This window comes from Erpetoichthys calabaricus, chromosome 3, assembly GCF_900747795.2.
Source record: "Erpetoichthys calabaricus chromosome 3, fErpCal1.3, whole genome shotgun sequence".
Classification (NCBI taxonomy): domain Eukaryota; kingdom Metazoa; phylum Chordata; class Cladistia; order Polypteriformes; family Polypteridae; genus Erpetoichthys; species Erpetoichthys calabaricus.
The window spans coordinates 180506579-180533581 of NC_041396.2; the positions used below are offsets into that span (position 1 = coordinate 180506579).

The following is a 27003-nucleotide window of genomic DNA, read 5'->3' on the forward strand; positions in this document are numbered from 1 at the left end:
CTGCTCAGACACACACTCCCCAGTCGGTACTCACGTCTCATGCGCCGAGGTGCTCGTCTGGCCGGAGCCTGTCTGTCCGTACGCGCGGCATCTCTAAAGCCAGTGACGACGAATCGCCACTTTGTTTGTCATTCCTGCACGAAAACTTGATAAACTGAAGCTCGGGGCCGTCGGGAGTGCCGAGGTTCTGTTTAGAAAGCGGCGTCATAGGCATTTGGTCGGGGAGGAGCAACTGAGCGGAGCAAAGGGGCTCTCCAGCAGCACGTTTGCGTTCTGCCTCTTCTGAGAGCGAGACGAGGCTTTCGGTTCCCGCTACCTGTCCATCTGCGCTGGGGGCGCAACGAGGGCGCGGCGTCGCGGTCGTGCGAGTGACTGATTTCACATGGATCTGCGGGTAAGGTCGTTCGCAAATGTAACACTCGTATCTACATCTCCTTTCTTTCTGTCTGCTACGCTTTCTTGCTGATCCATCAGATGTCAGGAGGATATGCCATGGATTAGTGTGTATGAGTTCGTAAGACAGTGAGGCTCAATGACGTTATTAGGCGTGTTACGGCTATAATGCAATAAAGTGGACTCAGAAAGTATCCAGATATATCCAAATGGATATATTAGCCATTTTTTTGCCCATCAGCGTACACTCAATAAGTAATGAAGTGAAACTGTGTTTTAGAAAGGTTTGCAAACTTATTAAAAATCAAAACAGACATTCCTCACTTATACGTGGGGGGGGAAGTCAAGCTAAAGTTAGAAAATGGGATTTATTAGAAAATGGAAGGAACCTTAACAAAACTGATAATGCCATTTCTCAATGTAGTCTCCACCCATCTCAATGCACTTGCGCCACCTGCCTGGAAGTGCCTGGACTCCAACAGAATAAAAGGTTGTGTCTTGTCCTCGAGTCCACTACATGCAGAGGGGTACTCCAGTCACTAGTGCAAGTTACTGTGACTTGCTGAAGACCAACGTGAAGCCTACTATTCGATCTAAGCGGCGGGGACTGCTGTCTCAAGATGTCCTTTTGCTGCAAGACAGTGCCGGCAATGAACACCAAGGCTTGTCTGGAGAAACTGAAGTCTGAGGTATTGCCACATCCTCCTTATTCGCCAGATTTGGCACTGTGTGAATTTTCACCCTTGTAGACCGCTAAAAAAATATCTGGGTGGTGGTAGTGCACACAACCTCAGACTAAGGCCACGGTTCCCCTTTCAGCAAGAACATAACCAGAAACATACAGTCAAGGTAAAACTGGAGTGGCTTTGGGACAAATCTCTTACTGTCCTTGAGTAACCCAGCCAAAGCGCAGATTAAACCCCAAGGAACTTACTTGGAGAGACCTAAATATGGCATTTTACAGATACTTCCCATCCATTCTAATGGAGACTGAGAGCATCAGCCAGGAAGAATGGGATAAGCTGCCCAAATCGAGGTGTGCAAAGTTTGTAGAGACCTACCCAAGAAGATTTTAAGCTAATAATTGCTGCCAAAAGGGCTTTTACAACGTATTGAATTAAAGGTATGCTACTATGAATGAGAGATTTGAGTTTTGAATTTTAATAAATTTTTGAACATTAGAAAAATATATTTTTGCTTTGTCATGCATTATTGAATGTAGATTGATGAGCAAAAATGGCAAATTTATCATTTAAATTAAATCTGCAACACAATGAGATGTGCAGAAAATGAAGGGGTTTGAATACTTTGTGAAACCACTGCAAGTGCTGAATTTCATATGCTTGCAAAAAGCCCCCTCCCATAAGTTTAAAATCATAACCCCAAAACACCATAAGACACTCGAGTTTTCCATATGAATTAGAGTGCCTTTAGATAGACTGTTGTCTTCCAGGGTCGTCCTTTCTGTGTCATGTAGTGCTGCTGGGATAGCGATTGGTACCCTGACACTCTGAATTAGATAAATGGCTTACAAAATGGATAGATGGAAATGAACTTGGGGTCTATTCATGGGACTTTGTTTACAGAAAGAATCATTCTAATGGAGGTGCTCATCCATGGACTGTGACGATGTGGGTTCCACTCCATGCTCCCATCTTCCTTCTGGGAGCTCTTGAACCCAACACCGTCAGTAATATCACCGATGACAGTGAGGCACAACAAAGCAAGGGGATGGTGCAAAAAGTGCAAAGTGCTTTTATTTAAAAAGTGGCCTTTTTGACGTGAGCTGTGGACCCGCTACACCACATGGACCCCACTCTGATTCTGATATACTGTACCTGCAGAAAATATTGGGAATGTGTCAAACCTGGTGGTCCTAAATACAATTTGTGTCTCCTCTATGGCATCCTGATATGCAAATCTGAACCCAATCAGCTCAGTTCACTCAAAGCCATCCTGGTTCATGCTCAAAAACGTTGAGTGGTGTTTAAATGTAGGTATTGTCAGTGAGGTCATACATGACTCCACTTGTAGACTGTTTTATACAGATGTTTTTAAACATTTTATGATGGTTTTATATCCCTCTCGAAAATGATTTCCATTGAAACCACTTCCCATGCAGATATTTGAATTGTATCTCATTAGTCTATTTATTTTTTTATTGTACTTGCTTAGGTTCCTATTAAGAGGGGTGGGGTTACTAGTAGTTTTTGAGCATATGGTGAAAGTACCGAGTGCATGAGGTGTATGGATGGCCACAAAAACACAGAAACATTGTCTAGGATAATGAGCATCACAGAGAGAGAGAGACAGAGACAGGCAGGATATGCAATGTCAGTGCTTAAATGTATACTTGATAACCATCACAGCACAACACAAGAACAGCAAGTGATCCTTCAGGAGAGAGGGAGACTCCAACCATTTTAAATTTTAAAAACAAATGAGAGTGTGATCCTTCAACTGTTTGTTTTGAGAGAGAAAAATCGAGAGTGAATAAGTGCCTTGAGCATGAGAAAGGTGATATTATTATTATTATGAGAGAGAGAGAGAGATGGAGAATGGAAAAGTATTTCCAACCCTTATTCTGGCTCCAACAAATTTTTATATTAGGTACATTAAGCTGTGAAGTTAAAACTAAGAAAAAAATAAAAGAAAAAAGCACATTAGCAGTAGAGATAGTTGTTAATGAGTTTACAGATTCTGGGCACTTCTATCATGCTACCAATAAACTTTACATGTTGTTCAGTGGAGATACTGCTAATTCAATAATCGAGCAGGACTTGTTTCACATCATTGCCAAATTACCTTTGTCAAAACAACGTTCTTTTTTCAGATATATACACTCTAGTGCAGGGGTGTTGAACTCCAGGCCTGGAGGGCTGCAGTGGCTGCAGATTTTCATTCTAACCCTTTTCCTAATCAGTAACCAGTTTTCACTGCTAATTAACTCCTTTTCCCTTCATTTTAATAGTCTTGTGTTTAAGGATTCAATCCTCTGAATTGATTAATTTCTTCATTAAATGAGAGCCAAAAGAAATGAGACATGAAACAAGCCAACAGATGACCAGCTAAATTGTGTCTTCAAACTCCACAACCAGTTTCACTCCAACCAGTTTCTTAATGAGAAGCCGATTCTTGCTGTTAATTACACTCATTATTTAATTCCATGGCTTGTTGTTGCTCTCATTCTGCCACAGCAGACATTTCCAAAACTGTTGATTTTTCTGTTTTTTCAAAGAACACCATCAAGATGGTTTGGTGACCTGAGAAATCAACCTTACTGAGACCTTCACCTTTCTTTATTTTCACATATTGTGTGATGGGCACAGGTGAGCTGGTCATGTGGCAGCTTCTTTTGTGTCTCATTATTATTTGGTTGCTAATTAAGGAAAAAGAGACAACTAAGGGGCCTGAGTCAAATTAATTAAAACTAAGGCAAAAGAAGTTAATTAGCAGCAAAAAGTGGTCAATTATTAAGAAGATGGTTAGAATGAAAACCTGCAGCCACTGCGGCCCTCCAGGACTGGAGTTTGACACCTGTGCTCTAGTGAATCTAGGTATCATTGTGTCAAAAAACAATTTTATTTTCTCACTACTGTGCAAAGTGACAGGTAAGTCTTTGTCATTAAAATGCTAACACATGAGGAATAAGCTGAAACATTTTTCACTTGTGATCTGCTGTCCATAAGGCATCTCCCGTAAATGTTTTGTTCAACAGTACATTTCAACTGCAGGATTTTTAATTACACCCTGATATCTAATAAGTATAAAAAATGCAGCAGCCTATTATAACTGACATCAGACCATATGTGCATTCTGGAATTGGGCTGGGTTAGCTGCTCTCTGTGTCCGTTGGGCTCAGTCCCAGTTAATTCTAACAGGTCACCACATACAAACAGACTGAAATCCTGGAAGGAATCATCTGTATGTGAAACATCTGCCTTGTTTCCTGCAGATCCAAAATTACCCAACACTCTTGTCATGTCACGCTCATTCAGAAACTGGTGCCTTAGTGAAGAGCAAAATAATCACCTTCATAAGGTTGGTTCACTATATCTAGAACTGGTATCCGTCACAATGTCATTGTCTGCTTCTGAATAACTGTCCTTATCATCACATGATAAATCACTTTCTTCTTTATGCAGTTTATAATCCAACAGTCAATATTCAGCTCATCCTCCTACTGCAAATGTTCAAAAAGCCATCTTGTGTCACTGGCTGAAAAGCAGTAAACTCAGGGGTGAATGCGAATGTGGCCAGCGATGGACATGTTTGAAAAACAAAGAACAAATGTTTATTTATAACTTTTAATTTACTGCTCTACAGCCCAGGTTAGCCCATGCATGTCTGTCTGTACTAGTAAGAATATATGCATTTTGTTTCTTTTAGAAAATTACAAACTAGTGCAATTGCTTTAGAAAATTAAGAACTAGTTATGAATAATCCAGGATTTCAGATTAAAATATACCATAGATGTTTATAGACTTCAAAGTGCCACTGGAATAATGTTTGCTATACATGTTTGTAGTTGGAGTTTATTGAAAGTTGTGGACCCTAATCTACCATACTGGTCTGGTACATCTTGATAGATTTAGTTTGATGAGTCTACTGAATAACCCTGGTGGGGATTTTTACTCCCAATGCATAGCTCATAGCTTCAATGGCATGCATATACCATCTTGCCACAATTAGGCAACAATTCATGAGAGATCAATCCCTTCAACAACTACACTAGTCCTGTGTATGCTGGTAGATTCTGGATCAAGCTTAGTGTGCTGCAATCTGTCTGCCATGGGTTGACCTGATCGAAGTAATAAAAATAATAATTCTTTACATTTATATAGTGCTTTTCTCACTACTCAAAACACTTTGCAAACTCCACAGCAGCTCACAGCTTAAACAGCGTGCAGAAACCTGCTTACAGAGGTACGTCCTCAAACTCAGAAAGTTCTCAGAAAGTCAAAAAGAAGTATTCAACTGACTGGATTGGTCAAAAGTTAGAATAGAGATGAATTGGTGAATACCTTCACCATTTATGTTTTTCTGACAATATTGCCCATCTCTTCTGCAATTATGAAGAATTTCAATGAAACATATCAGATTTAAAAAACAACAGAATTGCAAATGAATCTAAAGAAAATAAAAGTAATGTTGGACAACAGTTAAACACTCTTGCCATTAATGATTGAAAATCACAAACTAGAATGCATCAGCAGCTACTTTTACTTCGGCCAAAAGATTATGATGAATGGCAAATTTATGGATAAAATTCTGAGTTGTATTAAATGCTATAAAATACAATATTAATGGGCACGTAAGTGTAGTTAGATACATATATTTGTGTCCATCTTTTTATTCCTCTTCCTTCCTCCCATCCAAGTAGCAAGTAATAACCCTGCTGCTCTGATGATTGATAATATTTAACGTTACAAGTTTTAAAACTGAGAGGAGTGCATTAAACCCGGTAGGGTCTTTTGTTTGCCTTATATGTAATAATAATAATAATTCATTACATTTATATAGCGCTTTTCTCAGTACTCAAAGCGCTATCCACACAGGGAGGAACCGGGAAGCGAACCCACAATTTTCCACAGTCTCCTTACTGCAAAGCAGCAGCACTACCACTGCGCCACCTGTGAGGACAAATTGTCCAAAAATGTTGAGTGAGGAGTTTAGCGATACTAAATTGTCCCTAGTTAGTGCTTGGTGTGTGTGTGTATATTCTGCGGTGGGCTGCCACCCTGCCTGGGGTTTGTTTCCTGCCTTGTGCCCTATGTTGGCTGGGATTGGCTCCAGCAGACCCCTGTGACCCTGTAGTTGGGATATGGTGGGTTGGATAATGCATGGATGGATGTTGAGCTCCAGATCTTGTCTTTAAGGAAAGGTTCTTGTTTAAAAATTCAATTTATGTGCCTTAACAGACATTAGCAAGAAAACCATAATACAATGACATTAAGAGTTCTCCAACTACCCCTCCTTTTGTCTGTCAGTCTTATCTGAGCTTTACTGTTGACAAAGGCATGGAACTCTTTAAGTGTAAGACAATGACTGTCATAAAGTTGATAAGGAAATGTAATGATGGATGGATAGTGTTAGATATGATAAGTTCTTTGCAACATGTTGATTACTGCTGACTCAAAGCATTCCTCAGACTTGAAAAAGAACAGGATACAAGAAGTAATAAATTCCAGATGTATAGTGTCTGATAAATGCCACAAAACACAAAAACGTTAGTTTGGTGAAAAAATCAGTCAGACTGTCAATATGCCAGGCCGTAAGAGAGAATATACCAGTGGAAGCTTAGTGGAAAGTCAGTTAATCTTTAGACATACAAACATTATACTTGAATAGGCTAATTAACTTTAAAGCATGATATGAAAAGTGTACAGCAATTGACAAAATGAGGTTGTGCTCTATCTGGAATTAACTTCAGTTGGTGGTGACATTGTATGATGGTTTGTCTCTTGTCCACTATGAAGCCATTTAAAGTAGAGAAATAGAACTACAGCCTGATTAAAGACAACTGTTTTAAATATGGATTAGGATATAGTGGGTTGGATAATGGATGGATGAAATGTATACTTTAAAAGTTGTTCTTATAAAACAAGTTTTTACATACTAACAGTAGGCCAGGACTTATTATCATTAGTCTGTGCTATCCATGTGTATTGGCAAATGATTTTTGCCTTAATCCCGAAAAGCGACAAGTGCTGTACCTGTTATTCCATTCATTTAGCTCCTTTTCTTTCCTTTGCCATGTGATTGTAAAGGAGGCATTTTTTATGGTTTCCTCTTTGCCACCAATCTGTTTGTATGAAAATTCTAAATCTGTGTCATTAAAACAGGTCTCTGAAATTTACTAGTAATATTCTAAACAATTTTCAAAAGTTTAGTGTTCTGTTTATAAGCATTCGCACCTTCATACCACAAACATATCTTCACAAATGTGTACCACCGTGAACTTGTCATGCCCTACTGTCACGCCTGTGCACTTAGGGATCACCTTCATTGCTTAACTGAGGTAAGAGATCCCCCACTCCAAACCAAGAGAAGGAGCTGTCGCTTACCTTTTTCTCTCTTCCATCAAGAAGAACAACAGCGCCTGATCCCGCCCATGGAGAGAGCTCCACCCCTTCCACCAGGGACATAATAAAAAGGGGCATGCCCAAAACACCGCATCTCATTTGGATCTTAATCAGGAAATGGGAGGAGCTCCAGAGTTACCTCAAGCCTACCCATTTACTTGTTTTGTAGAATAAAAGCAACTGTGGCAGTTCTTTTGTTAGAAAGGCTGGATTGGCCAACTTTTCTTTTTACTATGGCAAGCCACAATATCTTTTTCTTTCATTAAACAGGGTTGCCTCGCTGATGCCCCAATGTTTACTGTGGGCTCCTTGAGTTTTCCTGCTTTGACGTTAGTTTCTTTACAGACTTACAGTTTCTAATAGACAACTATATAAAAGGAAATTAAGAGTCAGGAATTCTTGCTTTGACTCTTGTCGCTTTTCCTTGCTCCTTTACTAAAGCAATGTAAATAATTATAGACTTCTTTATTTTGAGACCTCTTAATTGAATTTGTTTCTGCTCATTTTCCGAAATGAGTCTTAACAGGTTTCACAGGTGATTAAATGAGAAACTCGTTCTTCTCCATTGATAGTATTGTTCTTTAGATCAATTGTTTAAAAAATTGCAGTGTGAAGTGTCTTATGTATGTCTTTCTAAATGAAAAATCAAAATAATGTAAATTGGAGGTGTTTTTGTATTAGTGGATTAAGAGTTGGGTGAAATGTATCTGTTTCAAAAGTAAGCTTTTGTAAAGGCACTAAGACATAATTGCATAAAGATATTTTCGAAATCATGCTAAAATCATTAATGTACATTTACTATCCACCAGTTTTTCGTACCTGCCTTCCAGATGGAGAAAGTGGGCTACTTGGTAACTTCGCACTGAGGATTTACGCAGAAGTACAGGAGGTAATGCCCCCTCTTCAAACAATCAATCTGGAAGGCATCCTGGAATAAAGTCAGTTTAAAAGAGTAATCACCTACAAGTCTGACTGATAAATGCCGCTTCATCTGCCAGCAAATAGAGTCAGTGTTTTCTCTGCAAGGTTTCAGGTCATGGAAGCATAGAAACAGGATTAAGGAATACGTCGAGTAAGCTGCTTTCTATGCATTAAAATGAAGTTCTGCAATTTAAGACATTCTTATTTATCATGGTGCAGGGAGTGGAGATGTGCTGCATGTTCACTGGACACGCAGGTAAGAATCTGACTGTACTCTGTAGACAAGTATTAATACTGCAGCTACTACTACTACTACCACCTGTTTTGTGAGGGTGAGAACTAGACAGACAATCATGGAAGAAATGTGAAATGTAAACTGAAAATTATCCTCCATTTCAAAAAAGTATTTAGATGGAGGGCAGGTTTTGAAAAAGCATATTGGAGCTACAATCATTGAAAACATTAAAGGTTTAGTGCAGATCATCTTCTTCTTTCGGCTGCTCCCATTAGGGGTTGCCACAGCGGATCATCTTCCTCCATACCTTAAATGTTTAGTGCAGATTAAATACAGAAAAGGTGGGTTCTGTTAAAAGGAGAAAGTTGGCTCTTATTATAAAATTTATTTTAACAAAAGTCTATCTGGCCTGCTTATTCAGCATTTGAAGCTCTTGATTCAACAGCAGGACAAGTTTCCAATAAATTAACAGTTGAGTCTGCTCAGCTGACTGAGAATAGGAAACAGTTATGTACTACTAAAGTTTGTTGTCAGAAGTTCATTTGTTTTTATATAGTTACAGTACTGCTAATTTTAGTCAGACTAATTGCAAGGCTCTGTCTTTTCAAATTCAGATTAAACCCACTGTATGGCTATATAGGCATACTGAAGTACTGTATATTACAATGGCATGGTGGCACAGTTGTTGGCACTGTTACTTGTGAAGCTTCCACATTTTCCACCAATATCTACATGGGCTCCCCTCCAAGCCCTGTCATATTCCTCCCACATGCCAAAGACGTGCCCTGTCCATGTGTGTGACTGACTGAGCCCTGTGAGACACTGGGGTCTGTTCAGAGATGTTTCCCCACATGCTCAGATAGGCCTTGGTGTTCCTATGATCCAGAATTAGATTTAAATATAATACATGCCATCATTTTTTAAATTTGTTTCCTTCAAAAAGGACCCTAAACTCTGTTCATATTTTATATGCTTTATGTTAAAGAGAAGTGTTGTTTTTGCATCTATTTATTTTATTAATTTTTCTATCATTTTTACATCTTTGTGCTGTACAAATGAAAATATTTAATAGCATTCATACTTTTAAATAGTGTCCGTTTTAAAACCACCTTATTCCAGTTTAATACTATGGACAGAGGGCAGAAAGGTATCATAGCTTATCACATTGTCACTGGGCAGGGACCATTCCTAAACACCCCCCCCAAACCATTGCTGGGAATATTCTTGCACATGCCAATTTTGGTTTTTCATATTTTGTGCTTGATACCGATTGAGCATCCCTAATCCGAAATTCCAAAATCCCAAACTTTTTGAGCGCAGACATGATGCCACCAGTGGACTATTCCTCACCAGCACTCACTTGCTCTGACCACTGTTCCCTTTAAGCGTTTTTATTACTGATGAGCAGATGTGAATAACCCATAAGCTTATACTTACAGTTTATGATTGACTTCTTCTATGCCCCTTTGAGTTTCCAGTAACATGAAGCACTAACACATGAACGACGAGTGAGTGCATTACCAAAGGCTGATGGCAATTCTAAACAGCTTCTTAGAAGGAGATAACAGCATCGTGATAACAGCAGTGCGTCAGTTTAAAATGAGAGAACATAGGCTCTAACGCTTTGTTGGTGCCAGTCTGTTATCAACCATTGTCATCGGCAGACCTACCTGCATTACAGAATGTATGTGTTGCTTATTCTCTGTGTTTGGTAACCATTTTATCAAAACACAGAATCATTGGTGGAGACTGAAAGAAAGCCTGCCACTGTTTGTTGTTGTTGCAACAGCTGATGCAGGTATTCTGCTGATGCTACTGTGGACACTTTGTTTCATGCATAAAATTATTAAAAATATTGTTTAAAGTTACCTACAGTCAATGTGTATAAGGTGTTGTAACATAAAACACAGGAGAGAGATAAAGAGTTGGGGCTCATTGAAGGAAAACCCCATATATTTTGACAAAGTTGGAAACGTTTAAGAGGAAACCAGACCAGAAGGGGCGGGTTCAGGAGGGACCATGGTCCGGAAGTGATGTCATTGTCATTGTTGCTGCAGGTCATTTGATCTGCAAGCTAAAGTGGGAAAGGATCATTAGGTAACAACACCAACCCTCAACTCGAGGTGAAATTACCATTAGATAAGCCCTCAAGTTCTCTCCCAAGTGCACATGTGTGACAAGTGTATGTGACACAAAAATATATTTTCTGTTTAGACTTGCATCAAATCCCCAAGACATCTCATTATTTATATACAAACATTCCAAAACTGAAAATATTTCTTGTCCCTGGCATTTCAGATTAGGGATGCTCAACCTGTACTATAAATATACAGTACAGTACATTTAAAAAATACATTTAAAAATATAGTAAAAAAATTATTTAAAAATACAGTATCACCATATGTTATTTTAGATTTAGTTTTTCTGACTTTTTATCAGTTTGTATTTTGAGTGAATCCAGAGCTTGAATTATAGTTAGTGCTGGTAGAAAAATGCCCTGAATGGGCCTGCATTTCATATTTAAAGCAATACTTAACCTCAGATGTACATTGGGTACGAGTTATAATTAGTCTTCACATGTTTAAAAACTTATAATGTTGTAATGTATTTTTAAATATTCCACTTCAACTGCCTGAATATACTGCACTGAAGTCCTTCATCACACATTTACAACATTTCATGGGGATTACTGACTGTGTTTGACACCATAACAGCCTTCTCTTACTAAGTACAGTCAGACTAGGAATCTTCAATTCAGGTACTGCAGCAGAAACCTGATTTAGACCAAACATAATGATTACGTTTCATGTTAATTGCCTCAGCAACCTTGACTTGCTACTTCATGCCAATTACTCTACAAAGCATTGATAATAATTTGCAAAACAGACACTCAAGAAGAGCTGTTTATCCAGCATAAAGCCCATCCATCCAAGTATCCATTTTCCACAGCTTATCAGAAGCTGGTTCATGAGGGCAACAGTCTTAGCAGTGAGGCTCAAACATCTTTTTCCCTGGCCACACTTGCCTACTCATACTGTGGGATCCCAAGGCATTCCCAGGCCATCTGGGCAATATAATCCTCCCAGCGAGCCCTGGGTCTTCCCCAGGGTCTCCTCCCAGCTGGTCATTCCCATAAAATCTCCACAGGGAGGCATCCATATCAAATGCCTGAACCATCTCAATTGGCTCCTCTCAGTACAGAGGGTCAGAGGTTCTACTCTGATCTGCTCACCGTATCTCAAATGGAGAGCCCAGCCACCGTGTGAAGAAAGCTCATTTCGCCCGCTTGTACCAGGAATCTCATTCTTTTGGTCATTATCCAACCGTTATAACCATAGGTGATGGGAGGGATGAAGATTGACTGGTAAATCGTGAGGTTTGCCTTCTGACTCAGCTCCTTTACCACTAGAGGTTGGTATAGCAACTGCTTAACTGCACTCAACACTCTAATCCATCTGTCTGTCTCACAATCCCATTTCCCCTTACTTGTGAACAGGATCCTGAGATACTTAAACTACTCCACCTTTTTCCTACTGAGGACCAAGGCCTCACATTTGGAGGTGCTGATCCTCCTCCCTGCCACTTCACACTCGGTCGCAAACCATCTCAATGAGTGCTGGAGTTCACAGCCTGATGAAGCCAATAAGACCATGATATCTTCAAAAAGCTGTGACACAATTATAAGGCCACCAAACTGGATCCCCTCCCCTCCCCGGCTGTCCCTTTAATTCCTGTCCATGAAAACCCCAAACAGAATAGGAGACGAGGCACACCCCTGGTAGAATCCCACTCCCACTGGAAAAGGTAGAGATGTTTTTCCATTTATGTCAACACAGCTCTCACTGTGATTATGCAGGGGCCGAATAGCCCTTGTAAGAGGCTCTGGAACCCAATACTCTCCCAGCACCTCAACACAGCATCCTTTGAGGAACACAGTTATGCACCTTCTGTAACTCTACAAAACACATATAGACATATTGGGTATACTCTCATGCCCCCTCCAGAATCCTCATGAGGGTAAAAAGCTGGTCTGCCATTCCACAACCTGGACAGAAACCTCATTGCTTCTCCTGGATCTGAGGATCCAGGACTGGGTGGAGACTCCTTTCTAGTACCCTGGCATAAGCTTTCCCAGGAATGCTAAGGAGTGTGATCCCTCGATAGCTGGAGCACACCCTCCTGACCTCCTCTTTAAAAATGGGCACCACCACCCCGGGCTGCCACTCTAAAGGCAGAACTCCCAATGACCACACAACATTGAACAGGCATGTCACCCATAACAGCCCAACAGTATCTACAGCCTTCTGTACTTCTGGGCAGATCTCATCCAACCCCGGGTCCTTGCCTTGTGACTTCTCTCAAGGAAATGGGCAATGATCCTCCATCAGCCTCTGGGCCTGCCTGCTCCACAGAGGGCATGTCCATCAGGTTCAGGAGCTCCTAAAAGTGTTACTTCCACCACCAGACAACATTCTCAGTTCGGATCAGCACTTCTCCACCCTTGCTGAGAACAGCCTGGGTGAATCCCTGCCTTCCCTTTCTGAGTTGCCTGATGGTTTGCCAGAATCTCTTTGAGCCCGATTGATATTCACTTTCCATGGTTTCTCCGAACTCATTTTTGCTTCTCTGACCACCAAGGCTGCAGCCCTTTTGTCCTACTAATATCTCTCTGCTGCCACGGAAGTCTCCCGTGCTAATCATACACAGAAGGCCTCCTTTTTCAACCTGATAGCATCCCTTACCTTTGTTGTCCACCATTGGGTTATTGGGCTGCCACCTCAAGAGACACCTATGGCCTTCAGGCCACAGCTCTTTGTAGCCGCTTTCACAATGGAGGCTTTGAACAAGACCCATTTGGACTCTATGTTCTCTGCCTCCCTTGGGATGCAGGAAAAACTCTTTCGGAGGTAGGAGTTGAAAATCTTCTGGACAGGGGCCTCTCCCAGACATTCTCAGAGCAGCCTTACTACTCTCTTGGGCTTTCCAGGTCTGTCCAGGCACCTCCCCCACCATCTGACCCAACTCACCATCAGGGGGTGATCAGTTAATAACTCTGCCCATCTCTAGTGTCCAGAACATATGGCTGCAAATATGATGATATGATTATGAAATCAGATCATAAACCTTTGGCCTAAGGAGCTCTGGTACTATGTACATTTATGAGCCACCTTATGTTTAAACATGGTGTTTGTTGTGAACAAACCATGCCTAGCACAACTGACAAAACACCACTTAGATTTAGGTCAGGGAGGTCATTCTTCCCAATTACCCCACTCCAAGTGTCGTCAACTTTACCCGCGTGATCACTGAAGTCTCCTGGCAGAACTATGAGTTCCCAGCTGGAACCCTTTCCAGTGACTCCAAGAAGGCCTGTTACTCCAAACTAACATTTGGTGCATAGGCACATATGACAGTCAAAGTCTTCTCCTCCACAACCTTCAGCCGAACAGAGGCAACCCTCCCATTCTCCGGGACAAACTCTAACATGGCAGCGACTAGGCAGGAACTCAATAAGAAGCCCACTCCCATGATGCATTTTTCCCTGGACAACTGCACAGTAAAGAAGAATCCATCCTCCTTCGAAGGGTTTGGTTTCAAAACCAAGTGAGTGGGAAGACATGATCCCAAATACCGTATATACTCATGTATAAGTCAGTTCTTGAAACCCAAAAAATCATTCATAAAATCAGACCCCGACTTATACGCCCGTTCAAAAATGCGACACTTAAATTTTTTTTTTACAACTTCTTGCCTCCTCCAGTCTCGCATCAGTTTCTCAGATGCATTGAATTTTGTTATAGCAGCACAGTTACCAATTTCTTTTGCTACTTCAACAATGTTTAATTTTAAACTAGCTTCATATATTTGAATGCACCATCATAGATAAGGGATGCTCTTACGGTAAAGGTGGGTATGAGGGTGTGAGATACAAAAAACACAAATCAGTGCAAATGTTGCTTCAGAATTGTTTGGGTATTACCGTGTGGTCATGTGGGCACAATAGAGAGACCGAGAGGTTAGGAGCACACGCTAATACAGCGCATTGCAGCACCCACATAGAAAAAAAAAGGCAGTGTGCTCCGTGGTTACTCTCTCAGATAGGCTTTAGCATATCATAATCTCTTGGACCAATAGCATGAGTTTTCCACATTCGACTTATATGACCGACATTATAAAATACCAGAAATTATATACAGTAAAATCAAGTCTTGACTTATCTGCGGGAGAATTTATCTGTATATACGGTATGTCTAGTTGGTATCTCTCTGCCTCACACACCAACTCCGGCTCCAGGGGACATCCCACGTCCCAAACATCAGTTTATGTGTCTGGCATCCAGTCCAACTGGGTTCCATGGTAGGCCAGACTGCTAGCTCCTCAGCTGCAGGGACTTCTCCCAGGCCCCCGTAACCCCATAAAGGGTGGGGTACTCTTTATAGAGCTGCATTATTAGGGGATGTGAATCACTCTTTGTCTGAAGCCTCACCTGGGATCAATTTGCCTTGGTGGCCCTACCAAGAGCTTCTGCTTTGGACAACATAGCTCCCAGGGTCACAGGAGCACTTAAACCCTCTACCACGAAAAAATAGACTAACAAAAAAGATTACTTTTCTCACTTTGCCCAACCCAAACTACAGTTAGTTTAAAATTCCCTAGACAAAACCTTGACTGAAATCAAGCCCACTCTATGACACTAATATGTCAGATTTTTTATTGTCTGAAATGGCCCCTCACGTTCTTTATGGATCTATAGCTTCTTAAAGTTATTTCTTTGATTTTAAGGGGAATTGTTTTTATTCTTTATTTCATCTTTCCAGGAATTCTCTCGATGTCTATAAACACAGTGTTCTTGTTTTGACTTGTGCTAGTGTGAATTTTATTCCACTCATAACTTTATTTTTATGATTTATTTTAGCCTTATTTGCTGTGTTACTTGCTTTGGATGATGCCATTAGTTACACTATGTAAAATAAATATTGACTGTTTGAAGGTAGTGTAAAATAAGATTTCTTTTCACTTTGGAATTTTGTTTTGTTTTACTATGACAATATGCTTACACTGTACAAGCTAGTCTGTATTAAATCTACTTTTGGCTGACAGACATAAAAGTTAAAACCAGTGGTTATTGTATTTGTTACAGTATAATACAGTAATTTCTTGGCAATCAAAGTCTCTAAACATTTAAATGAGACACAATGACAAGGCTGGGGCCTGTTAAAGCCCATTTAGGCATTCCTTGTGTAATTTTGGGCTATACAAGAAATAAATTGCTGTTGTTGTTAGATGGTGAATGTATCCTTTATACTCAGTACATCAAGTCAATCTGTCATTTTATTTAGAAACATTAAACGCACAGAACTTCACAAAGCACTTCATAGGCCTTTACGAGATTACAATATTAGGAATAACAATTCACATAACACTTATAAACATGCAGCATTGGCAGATGCATTGGAAATTTACAAGACATATTTTACACAGCACATCTCCATAGGAGCTGCTTAGATCAATGATAAAAATAGTGACAGGCAAAGTAACATTAAGGACAAGTAGAAAAAGAAGAGCGTAAGTTGAAATATTTTGGGTGGATCTTTCAAAGACATTAAAACACTCAAAATATTATACACTTACAGTGGATTCAGAAAGTATTCAGACCCCATTACTGTCTACACACTCTTTCGTGTTGTAGATTTCATTTTAAATGGATACATTTGTTGTTTAGCCCATCAACCTACACTCAATAACCCATAATGACAAAGTGAAAACAGAAAGGCCTGCACATTTATTAAAACTCAACTAAAATCTCTCAGTTCTGTAAGTTTCCAAGACCCTTGATTCAGTACTTTGTAGAAGCCCCATGAACAGCAATTACCGCTTCTTGGGTAAATATCTCAAAGTGTTGCACATCTGGATTTGTGTAGTTTATTGCATTCTTCCTGGCAGATCCTCTCAATGTCTGTTAGATTGGATTGGAAATGTCTGTAAACTGCCATCTTCAGATCTCTACCGCAGATGTCCTAATGGGTTTAAGTCACGGCTTTGGGTGGGCGGTCAGAGACTGGGCCCAACGCCACTCTTGTTTTGTCTTGCCTGTAGATTTTGACCATTGTCATGCTGAAAGGTGTACCATCACCCCAGTCTGAAGTAGCAGGTTTCCTTCAAGGACCTCTCCATACTTGGCTGCATTCATCCTTCCCTCAATTCTTGGCCAGTCTCCTTGAAACTGCTGCTGGGAAGCACCCCCACAGCACGATGATGCTGCCACCACCATACTTCACCGTAGGAATGATGTTAGGTGGGTAGGCTGTGCCTGATCTTCACCAGACATAGTGTTTAGAGTTCTACCCAAAGAGTTCCATTTTTGTCTCCTTAGACCAGAGAAGTGTTTTTCTCATGCCCTCAGAGTCCTTTAAGTTCCATTATGGCAAACTCCTAGCAGACTGTCATGTGTATTTTACTCAACAGTACAGCTGAGATGCCCGTCCATCTGAATGGTTCTCCTGTCACAGCAGAGAACATCTAAAATCCATTGAGTATTGTCCTTCTTGTACGGCTCTTCAGTTTATGAAGAGTCTGGGAATCCAAACTTCTTCCATTCTACAATCATTGGGGCCACTTTGGTCCTCAAAACACTCAAAGCAATGGAAATGGTTTCATACCCTTGCCCTCTTCTATGCCTCATCACAATTTTATCACAGAGGTCCATAGAGTTCCCTGGACTTCATGGCTCGCTTTTTATCCTGACAACCAGTTTTAATTGTGGGACCTCCTAAACACCAGTGTGTGCCTTTTTAAACGATGTCACAGATGGACTCCAATCCAGTTCTGGACACCTCTCAGGGAGAGTTCAAGCAAAGAGGACACGCCTGAAAACAATTTGGAGTTCAAAATGTTGGAGGAATCTACTTACAGTGTTTGACTTTTAATACATTTGCAAATCCTTCTGATAATATTTCATTATGGGTTATTGATGGTAGATTGATGGGCAAAAATGGCAAATTTATGAAATGCTCTGAACTTGTAATATTTCTATTTTACTGTTATATTGTATTGAGGATTACTTGTGTTCTGTTCTGTGTATTGTATTGTATTGACCCCCTTTTTTTGACACCCACTGCACGCCCAACCTACCTGGAAAGGGGTCTCTCTTTTTGAACTGCCTTTCCCAAGGTTGCTTCCATTTTTCCCTACTAGGTTTTTTTTTGGGAGTTTTTTATTGTCTTCTTAGAGAGTCAAGGCTGGGGGGCTGTCAAAAGGCAGGGCCTGTTAAAGCCCATTGCGGCACTTCTTGTGTGATTTTGGGCTATATAAAAATAAATTGTATTGTATTGTATGAAATGTATCAATTTAAAATAAAAATCTACAACACAATAAAATCTGCAGCATATGGACACATTCTGAATCCACTGTACTTTATAACCATATGGTGAAATATGGACCATGGAACTTCTAGATAACAAGACAAACACTAGATCTGAATTTGAATAAGATGACACTAAAAGATCTAGGTATAGTGTTCCACAGAGTAGGAGCCGAAGATCTGAGGGAGCGTTCGCAAAACTGGATTTTCTAACAGTAAATAGACAAACATTTAAAGATGTCATCTGCCTTATAGGCTTACTTGGTGTAAGCAGAATAGACAAGTACTCTGGAGTTTTGGAACAAACAACTTCACAAGTCAATAATATGGTTTTGACGGGAAGTCAGTGTAGTAGACAAGGTAACTGAGAGGTAGTGTAGTTTGAGTCAGGAGCCTCCTGAACGTATTGTAACTGCTTCATGCTTTATTTTTTTCTTTCAGTAAGACCATTAAAAAGGCAGAGACTGTCCAAACATGAAAAGTACTTCAGCATCTCATCTACAAAATCAGGAAGAGACTCTGGAGATGCTTCGCGGATATAAAACCGAACTTTAGACTCTACCTGAGCTGTAGGATTGTTAAGTACAGAAGATGATGGGGTCATTCTGAGTCACAAATTATTGAGTAGGAGTTAAACTTCTTAATTTGTCCAGCTGATCCGATTTTGATCTTACATTTGAGATGTAATTTAATTTTTGATGTGTATTCTGGGTTTAAAGCAGTGGTCTCAAACTCCTCTCCTGGAGGGCCGCAGTGGCTGCTGGTTTTCATTCTAACCCTTTCCTTAATTAATGACCAGTTTCTGCTGCTAATTAACTCCTTTCCCTTTCATTTTAATTGACTTATTTTTTAAGATTTGTTCCCCAGAATTTCTTCATCGTTCCTCTGAGTTGCTTCATTTCTTTCTTTAAACAAAAATGAAATGTGAAGCCAGTAAGCCAACATAAGTCCAACTGAGTCAGAGCCTCAGACTCCAACCAATTTCACTCCAACCAGTTGCTTAATTAGGTGCTGAGTCTTGTAGTTAATTAAACTCGTTCTTTAATTCCATGGGTGATTCCTTTGAGTGATGAACATACTCTGCTGTTCACCATCTGTCATGTCTGTCTGTCACAACAGTTTAATATCAGAGTGATTACTTCTTGGAATCCATCAAGCCTTGTAGACTTTGGATGTTAGGTCTTCCAGAAGATCTAGCAGTAGGCTCATCAAAAGCAATAATGGGAGATTAACCAGAGGAAAATACAATTTATTATTGAAATTATTGTGATCAAACTAAAAATGCAAGTCTTGTTTGACTGTGTCACACACATGCGCATGCGAGATAGCTTATAGGCTCAAATACTTGCATTTCCACGCCAGACCAGGGGTTGGCGCTGTACTCTATCTCTTTTTCCTTTTCCCCCGTAGACCTACAGAAGACCCAGCATCCTAAACCCTCTTCTGGTCTCCAGAAGTCTCCACCTACCACTTCCTCTTCTGTGTCACCAGATCCCACCTCCTCGTGACATCACTTCAGGTTCCAAGACTATGCCCATCTCTGTCATCATTTCCTGTTTGTTATATATTTATAGCAGCCATTTTGTAATAACCGTCAAGTTCAGTTTGGAACTCATGACTGTAAAGACCTCTCTACAAACCAACTATTTTCAAAGTATATGGGGTGGATCCCCAAACCTTTCACTTTGTCTCTGGCCTTACTTTACAGTGGCATAGTTGGAAGGATATGTTCTGTCCAAAGAACAGGACCTGAATTCTTTCCTTGCCAGTATGGCTTTTAAAGTACAGGGCCTGAAGCAACAGCTGGATGAGACCCAAGACGAGGGCACAAGCACAAGTCACCCTTCAACACGACCAGGCGTGGGCTCCTTCCCAGGTACTGTTAGCCATGTGCAAAAATAATGATATAGAGACCTATTTTCTTATCTTTCAACATACAGCAACCTGTCATCATTGGGAGCGAGCAGATTGGGCCAACATACTGGCTCTGTTCCTAAAGAGCGAGGTGCAGCAGACTTATTATGACTTTGGAGAGGATGCCACTGCGAACTACAACATCCTAAAAACAGAGGTATTAAAACGGTACGATGCCTCTGTGAACCAACAGTCGAGGCTGTACTAAGAATGGCATTTTAACCCAGAGCGGCCATCCCGCCCCCAAGCTTATGACATCTGGCACAAAGCCAGGTGTTGGCTATGGCCAGGTGTGAACGATTTAAAACGGGTCCTAAAGCAGGTCACCTCCAACCTGTTGGTAAATGCCTTGCCCGGCTATCACGCCAAGCCAGTCTGCTGCCAGGCGTACAAAAATATGGACACACTGGTTAAAACTCTTCAACCACATCGAGCAGACTACCAATTCAAGTGTGCAGAAAATACCCCTCATCAAATCCAGATGGGGTGTGCACCCCCTCATGAGCCCCTCCGCCGTGATACGGAGACTGCAGGCAAGCCAAAGGAGAAATGCACTCCCATTCCCCAGTGTTTTAAGTATGGAGAAGTGGGGCACATCATCCTGAAATGCCATCAATTCACAGAGCCAGTGGACTGTACCTGGGCAAAGGGAGGAAGGTACTGTGCAGTCGCTAACCCCTTGTCTTGTTCTTGTACAGGAGTGGTGGTAGTAAATTGGTGTAAGGTAGCAGCATTTTTAGACTCCGGTAGCAACATCTCTAGTGTTGCTTGCCGATGCATTGTCACCACCATGGCATTAACATAAGGCCAGTCTAATCTGTTGTGACAGGCGGCCGGGTCCCATGCCTGGTCAGGACACCCCTTCTGTATATGTTCCGGGGGAGCAGCTATGGACATCTCACTACCTCCCCTGGGACGCTTGGTGGCAGCCTCCCTGGCTGACAATGGTGCCTCAGTTTCCCGCAGGGTTTCCTGGGAGATGGAGTTCTCCACAACCCTGTGGGGAGCTGGGGTGCTGCATGGAGCCAGGAACCCACCTGGACATCTCTGCAGCCCCACCCGGAAGTGCAATTAGCTGCAGGTGATCAAGCACCTGGAGCACTTCCGGGTGGGCTATAAAAAGGGCCAGCATCCACCACTCAGAAGCCAGAATCGGGAGGAAGAGGACGAGGTTGCCTGGGAGGAGTGGTGGTGCCAAGGTGGAGAGAACAAGTGTTGTTGGTGCTGTATTAAGTGCTTGTGGGACTGTGTTGTGGCTGGAGGGATTACGGGGAAGACGTGCCCTCCAGCTGAAGAGAAATAAAAAGACTGTTTATTTTACATGTGTCTCTGCGTAAGTCTGTGCCAGGTCGGGCGCTATATAGCACCATATTACACTGTATATACAGGGAAACTTGGTGGCATAGGTCTGCCATTTGCATACTCAGTTATGATAACACTGTGAGGTCCATTTGTATGGCAGTGCTGAGAAATCCACCTTATTCTGTGATTATAGGATGGGACTGGTCTGAAAACAAAGGCAGTTTAACACAGATCACTCCTGCACACACACGTTGGGCCTCATCATGGACGGTGAAAATCCGCCTCAAGCTGTCTCCATGCAGTGTAACCAGCCGGCTACTAGGGATCATGTGGCCATCCAGTGTGGAAGAGTGGAAGACAACACATCTCACCCATGGAACGTCATCAAACCCTGATGAGGTATCACAGTTAGAAGCTCTTCTCATTGAGGTCCACGCTGACCCCCTTTCCTCCTTAGAATTTCAATTTAGGCAAATGCCGGCCTCCGTTAAACAGGAGCAGTGGAATGACAATTCTGTTAAATTTGCTAAGAAAGCAAAGCACAAACTGTACTTTCTCATGCCTAACAGACCCCACTTTTTCATTAATAATGATTTATTATACGGAGTAGCAGAACACGAGGGGGAGTTGAGGTCAGTGTTGTTAGTCCCATGAATTGTCCGGCAGCAAGTCTGTGATCTAACATCACACACCTGCTGGATGCCTAAGACACTTGAGCAAATCATGCTCTGCTTCTATTGGCCAGGGATTAATGAGCAGGTCCCATCACTTCTGCAATTCCTGCCCGGAATGTCAGCTGTGACAGATTCTTAGGAAGGATAAAACCCTCAAGCAGATGCTACGTAAGGTGGTCACCTAAGGATGGGCTGAACTGGGATCAGTTTACTGTTGTTTATCGCCAGGACTTCCTCCAGGCCAATGCTGAGGCCCTCTTCCGGTTCCCAGAAGTCTCCACCTACCACTTCCTCTTCCATGACACCAGATCCCACCTCTTCACGACGTCACTTCCGGTTCAAAGACTACACCCATGTCAATCATAATGGATGATAAATTAGACTGGACTGCCAATACTGATGCGCTGTGCAAGAAAGGACAGAGCCGGTTATACTTCCTTAGAAGGCTGGCTTCCTTCAACATCTGCAATAAGATGCTGCAGATGTTCTATCAAACAGTTGTGGCGAGCGCCCTCTTCTACACAGTGGTGTGCTGGGGAGGCAGCATTAAGAGGAAAGACGCCTCACGCCTGGACAAACTGGTGAGGAAGGCAGGCTCTATTGTTGGCATGGAGCTGGACAGTTTAACATCTGTGGCAGAGCGAAGGGCGCTCAGCAGGCTCCTATCAATTATGGAGAATCCACTGCATCCACTAAACAGTGTCATCTTCAGACAGAGGAGCAGCTTCAGCGACAGACTGCTGTCACTGTCCTGCTCCACTGACAGATTGAGGAGATCGTTCCTCCCCCAAACTATGCGACTCTTTAATTCCACCAGGGGGGGTAAACGTTAATATTTAACATTATACATAGTTATTGTCTGTTTTTTTCACCTGTATTATTATCATTCTTTAATTTAATATTATTTATTGTATCAGTATGCTGCTGCTGAAGAATGTGAATTTCCCATTGGGATTAATAAAGTATCTATCTATCTATCTATCTATCTATCTATCTATCTATCTATCTATCTATCTATCTATCTATCTATCTATCTATCTATCTATCTATCTATCATCATTCCTTGTTTGTCATATATTTATAGCAGCCATTTTTTAATAACTGACAGTTTAGTTTGGAACTCATGTCTGGAAAGACCTCCCTGCAAACCAACCATTTTCCATGTACACGGAGTGGATCACCAAACCTTTCTCTTTGCCCTTTTTTTTTTACAACAATTTCTTAATTCCTAGTGGCAGGTAGTGGGGGATCCAGCATACGAAATGAAATACTTCTATTGTATATTTTGAAAAAAACGCTTTACATGTATGCTAAAATTTAGGGGAAAACTTGAACACAATTAAACCCGAAACAAGAAAAAGGAACCAGGAAATGTTATTTTGTGTTGGTGTCTTGAAAGAATATTACTGTGTTTGAAAGAATATTACCAGAATGTTCTGTTGTTCAAACCTGATTGGTCAGTCAACACAGTCTAGACTTGAATTCAAAAAGTTAACCCCATTAAGTTTTCAGTTTCTTGTTTTAGCTGTTCTGGGTTTTTGAAATACATATCTCTGGGAACCTAACAGGGCTGGCCAATGGCACAGACTGAATACCAAAATTTACTGTTCCAGTATGCACAGGTAAATCTTAAATTGCGCAGGTTAAGAGAAATGTCTAAAACCACATAGAATGGAAGCCTTTCAACGTTGTTAAGCTGGGCATCCCAACATTAGACTGCCTCCACTAACATCAAAGCTGAAGTCAAGCTGCAACCTGGACATACAAAACCAAAAGGACACTGAAGGAAACGCACTTAGCCAGCTGCATCATGGACATTGTTGGTTCCTGCTCTTTTATGTTCTAATGGCTGTTGTACGGATTTTCTGTTTATTCTGCTGTTTGTAATATATTCTTATTTCAGGCCACTGGGAGAGCACCTATAATGAATTAAATAAAATATGAACATTTTTATTACTTAGGATACTTGTGCTACATTGCTTATGATTGAAGGCATATAAAAATCAAACTAAAAGCAAAACTCAAACCAGAGGAGTACAGAGATAAATACCACAGTTTCCTTATACAACAACTGCTTCCTTTCTATACTATAACTGTCTTATGAAAACCTGATGACTAGGCAAACCAGGGGGCCAAAGAGGTCAGAGACATTTACATTCTGTGTCATGACTACATGAAAGCAAAAAAAAAGTGTAGTTTTCAGGTTTTATATTGTTAATAGTTCATTTTCAGTGAGCAATATGAGATAGGTATACTAAATACAATTTATGACATAAGCATAAATTCACATTAATGACATAAAAAGTGCTCAATGAAAATATAACCAAGATTATTCTTCTTCATCTTTTCCCACTTCTCTGTGGGGTCAATGTGCTTGATCAACCTCAATACAGCTTGGCCCTGCATCTCCTACCAAGTCAGACTCTTTTAGTTCAGATCTTCTTTTACTTTATCTATCCACCCTCACTTTGGCCTCCCCAGCTTATTCTTCTTCTGTACTTCTATTTCCATCACTCTTTTGCCCACATACTCATTGTCTCTCCTCATCACATGTCCGTACCACCTCAACCTACTTTGCTGTACTTTTTTTTAGATTTCTCTCCTTCTTTTGTTGTACCTCTGATTGTCTCATTTCGTATTCTGTCCTTTTTTATAATTCCACACATCAATCTCAACTCACTCTTTTCTGCCACATCATATTTCTTCTCCTGCACTCCCCTTACTGCCCGTGTTTCAGCTCCACACATCATTGCTGGTCATAGCACTGCCTTAAAAACCTGACCTTTAATCTTTGCCTTAATTCTTCAATCACAAAATACTCCTGATACCGTCTACCAACTGTTTCATCCACACTGCACTCTATGGGCTATCTCTGCATGTAGGTTTCCACCTTGTGCTACCCCCAATCCTAGATATTTAAGTTTATCCACTCTTTTCAAAAGCTCTCACTGCAGGATAACTTCTGAATCCTGATCATCATTAAACCTCTTCTTCCTGTTTATTTTCTCCATTCTTCCAAATTTCTCTCCACTTCCTCTTTTCTGGTGCTACACAATACACTGTCATCAGCAAAAAGCAAGTACCAGGGGGACTGGTCTTTTATCTCACGACTAAACACATCCATAAAAAGATCTAAGAGGTAAGGACTTAAAGAAGATCTCTGGTGCAGACCTACTCTAACCCCTCACTCCCTCATACATACCCTAGACAATCCTCACATACGTCTCTGGTACTCCTTAGTCTCTCATGCACCTCCAGACCTCTTGACCGGGCACTCTGTCATAACCCTTCTCCAAATCAATAAACACCACATGCAGACCTTTCTGTTTGTCTCAATGCACAGATGACATCAGTTGTTCCTCTCCCTAGCATAAAACCAAACTGCTCCTCCCCTATGATGGTTAATTCCCTATGTCTCCTCTCTATAACCCTTTCCCAAATTTTCATTGTGTGTGATATCAGCTTTGTCCCCTTATAGTTTCCACAATCCTGAATAATCACCCCTCTACTTACAAATAGGTACAATCACACTATGCCTGAACTCCTCTGGTATTCTCTCCTGTTCATAGACCTTCTGAATGAGATCTCATAACACATCTACTCCTTCTTCTCCTAAACTCTTCCACACTTTGGTGGCATTTCTTCCGGTCCTGTCACCTTTCCATTGTTCATTCTTTTCAGGGCCTCCTTTACTTCCCCCCTCCTTATTCTTGGATTAGCTCTTTAATTTGGAACTCCATCCCCAAATCCTACCGTTGGATTTTCTTCAATCAACAGCTCTTCACAATACCTCTTCCATCTCTTCTTGATCCTGTCATGCTCACTTAAGACCACACCGTGCTCATCTTTCATCTGCTTTACCTGACTAAAATGCCTTCCTGCTTTGTTCCTAGCCTTCCCTATTCTGAAAATAATTTTCTCTCCCTCTTTTGTCTACACTTCCTCTAAAGCTTGTGCCTTGACTCTTGCCACTGCCTCCTTGTTTGTTTGCCAATGTATTTCTCTATCTTCCCTGATTGGTACCATTTCTTTTTTGCCTCTCTTAGCCTTCATAACATCCTGCACCCCTCTGTTCTACCACGTCTCTGTCCCCAGGTGGGCTCCTACTTATCCTACCCAACACATCTTCACCTGCTCTTAACACAACTTTCCTATTCTTCCACCATTCCTCCACACTCTCAAATGACTGTACTTCATTTAAAATGTTTTCCCTAAACCTGTTCTTAAGCCCTTCCTCTTTTAATCTCACTTTATCCTCGGTGTGACTTCCTCTGCTTTTATTCTCCTGCTGATTCTGATCTCCCTGTCCATCACCACCACCTTATGCTACACTCCATTTGTAAGCTTACAATTCTTGATCTCTTAAATGAACAAGCTTATTATTAACTGTATATACAGAATTTATTTTGTGTGAAAAAGTAATTTATTTTGAGAAAAGACATTGGCTCCAGCAGACCCCCGTGACCCTGTGTTCGGATTCAGCGGGTTGGAAAATGGATGGATGGATGGAAAAGACATGCAGCTTTCAGAACAAAATAATAAGCAAACTATTTGTTTTAAATGTTCATATTCTAAACGAACACTGAGATACAAAGGAAGAAAAGGAAACTTGCAATTCTTAAGGACATTTTATTTTTTAATTAAAACACAAAACTAATAGGAGGGACCGGGCATATTAAACTCTTAGAAGAATCAAGTGTAAAAAAGCTGTACAGACATCTTTGACAGTTTACAAAGTATACCCGTGTACTGTATGCTTAAAATCACTGAACAAGAACTTCAAATTGTGCGAGTACCAGAATACTGATTCACTAAATACGACATACAAGTTCTTTAGATAAGAAGCGGATCATTTACGTTAACTGCTTTGCAATGTGCATCTCTTTTGTGCAATAAGGTAATATTGCTTCATTAATTCACAGAAACAGTGTTGAAAATATCCAAATAAGCATTTAAGGCATCCAAAGTAAAAGCATGAGGTCAAGAAGGCTGAACACTGAACACATTTGGCCTCATTCTTTTTTTGCAAAACTGCTCAAGCTTTGTCACGTTGCTTGGGGATTAAAAGTGAACTGCCTTTTTTCAAGCCCAGCCGCAAATTCTCAAGTAGATTAAGAT

At 41.0% G+C, this 27003-nt stretch overlaps 1 protein-coding gene and 1 long non-coding RNA gene across 3 annotated transcripts in view; one reads left to right on the top strand and one right to left on the bottom strand.

Moving 5' to 3' along the window:
- Nucleotides 1–294, bottom strand: part of dse (dermatan sulfate epimerase) — a 71202-nt gene extending 70908 nt beyond the window's left edge. The window contains exon 1 of the mRNA XM_028797569.2: nt 35–294. The gene's annotated coding sequence lies outside the window, so the exon portion shown is untranslated. The remainder of the gene's footprint in view (nt 1–34) is intronic.
- On the top strand, nt 257–19705 carry LOC114648499 (uncharacterized). 2 transcript variants are annotated; one of them, XR_003715709.2, is made up of 3 exons: nt 257–394; nt 8309–8550; nt 19406–19704. It is a non-coding gene; the product is annotated as an uncharacterized LOC114648499 (long non-coding RNA). The 2 variants fall into 2 exon arrangements; XR_007934599.1 differs by having other exon boundaries at nt 270–394; nt 8288–8550; nt 19406–19705.
- Nucleotides 19706–27003: the final 7298 nt, after the last annotated feature.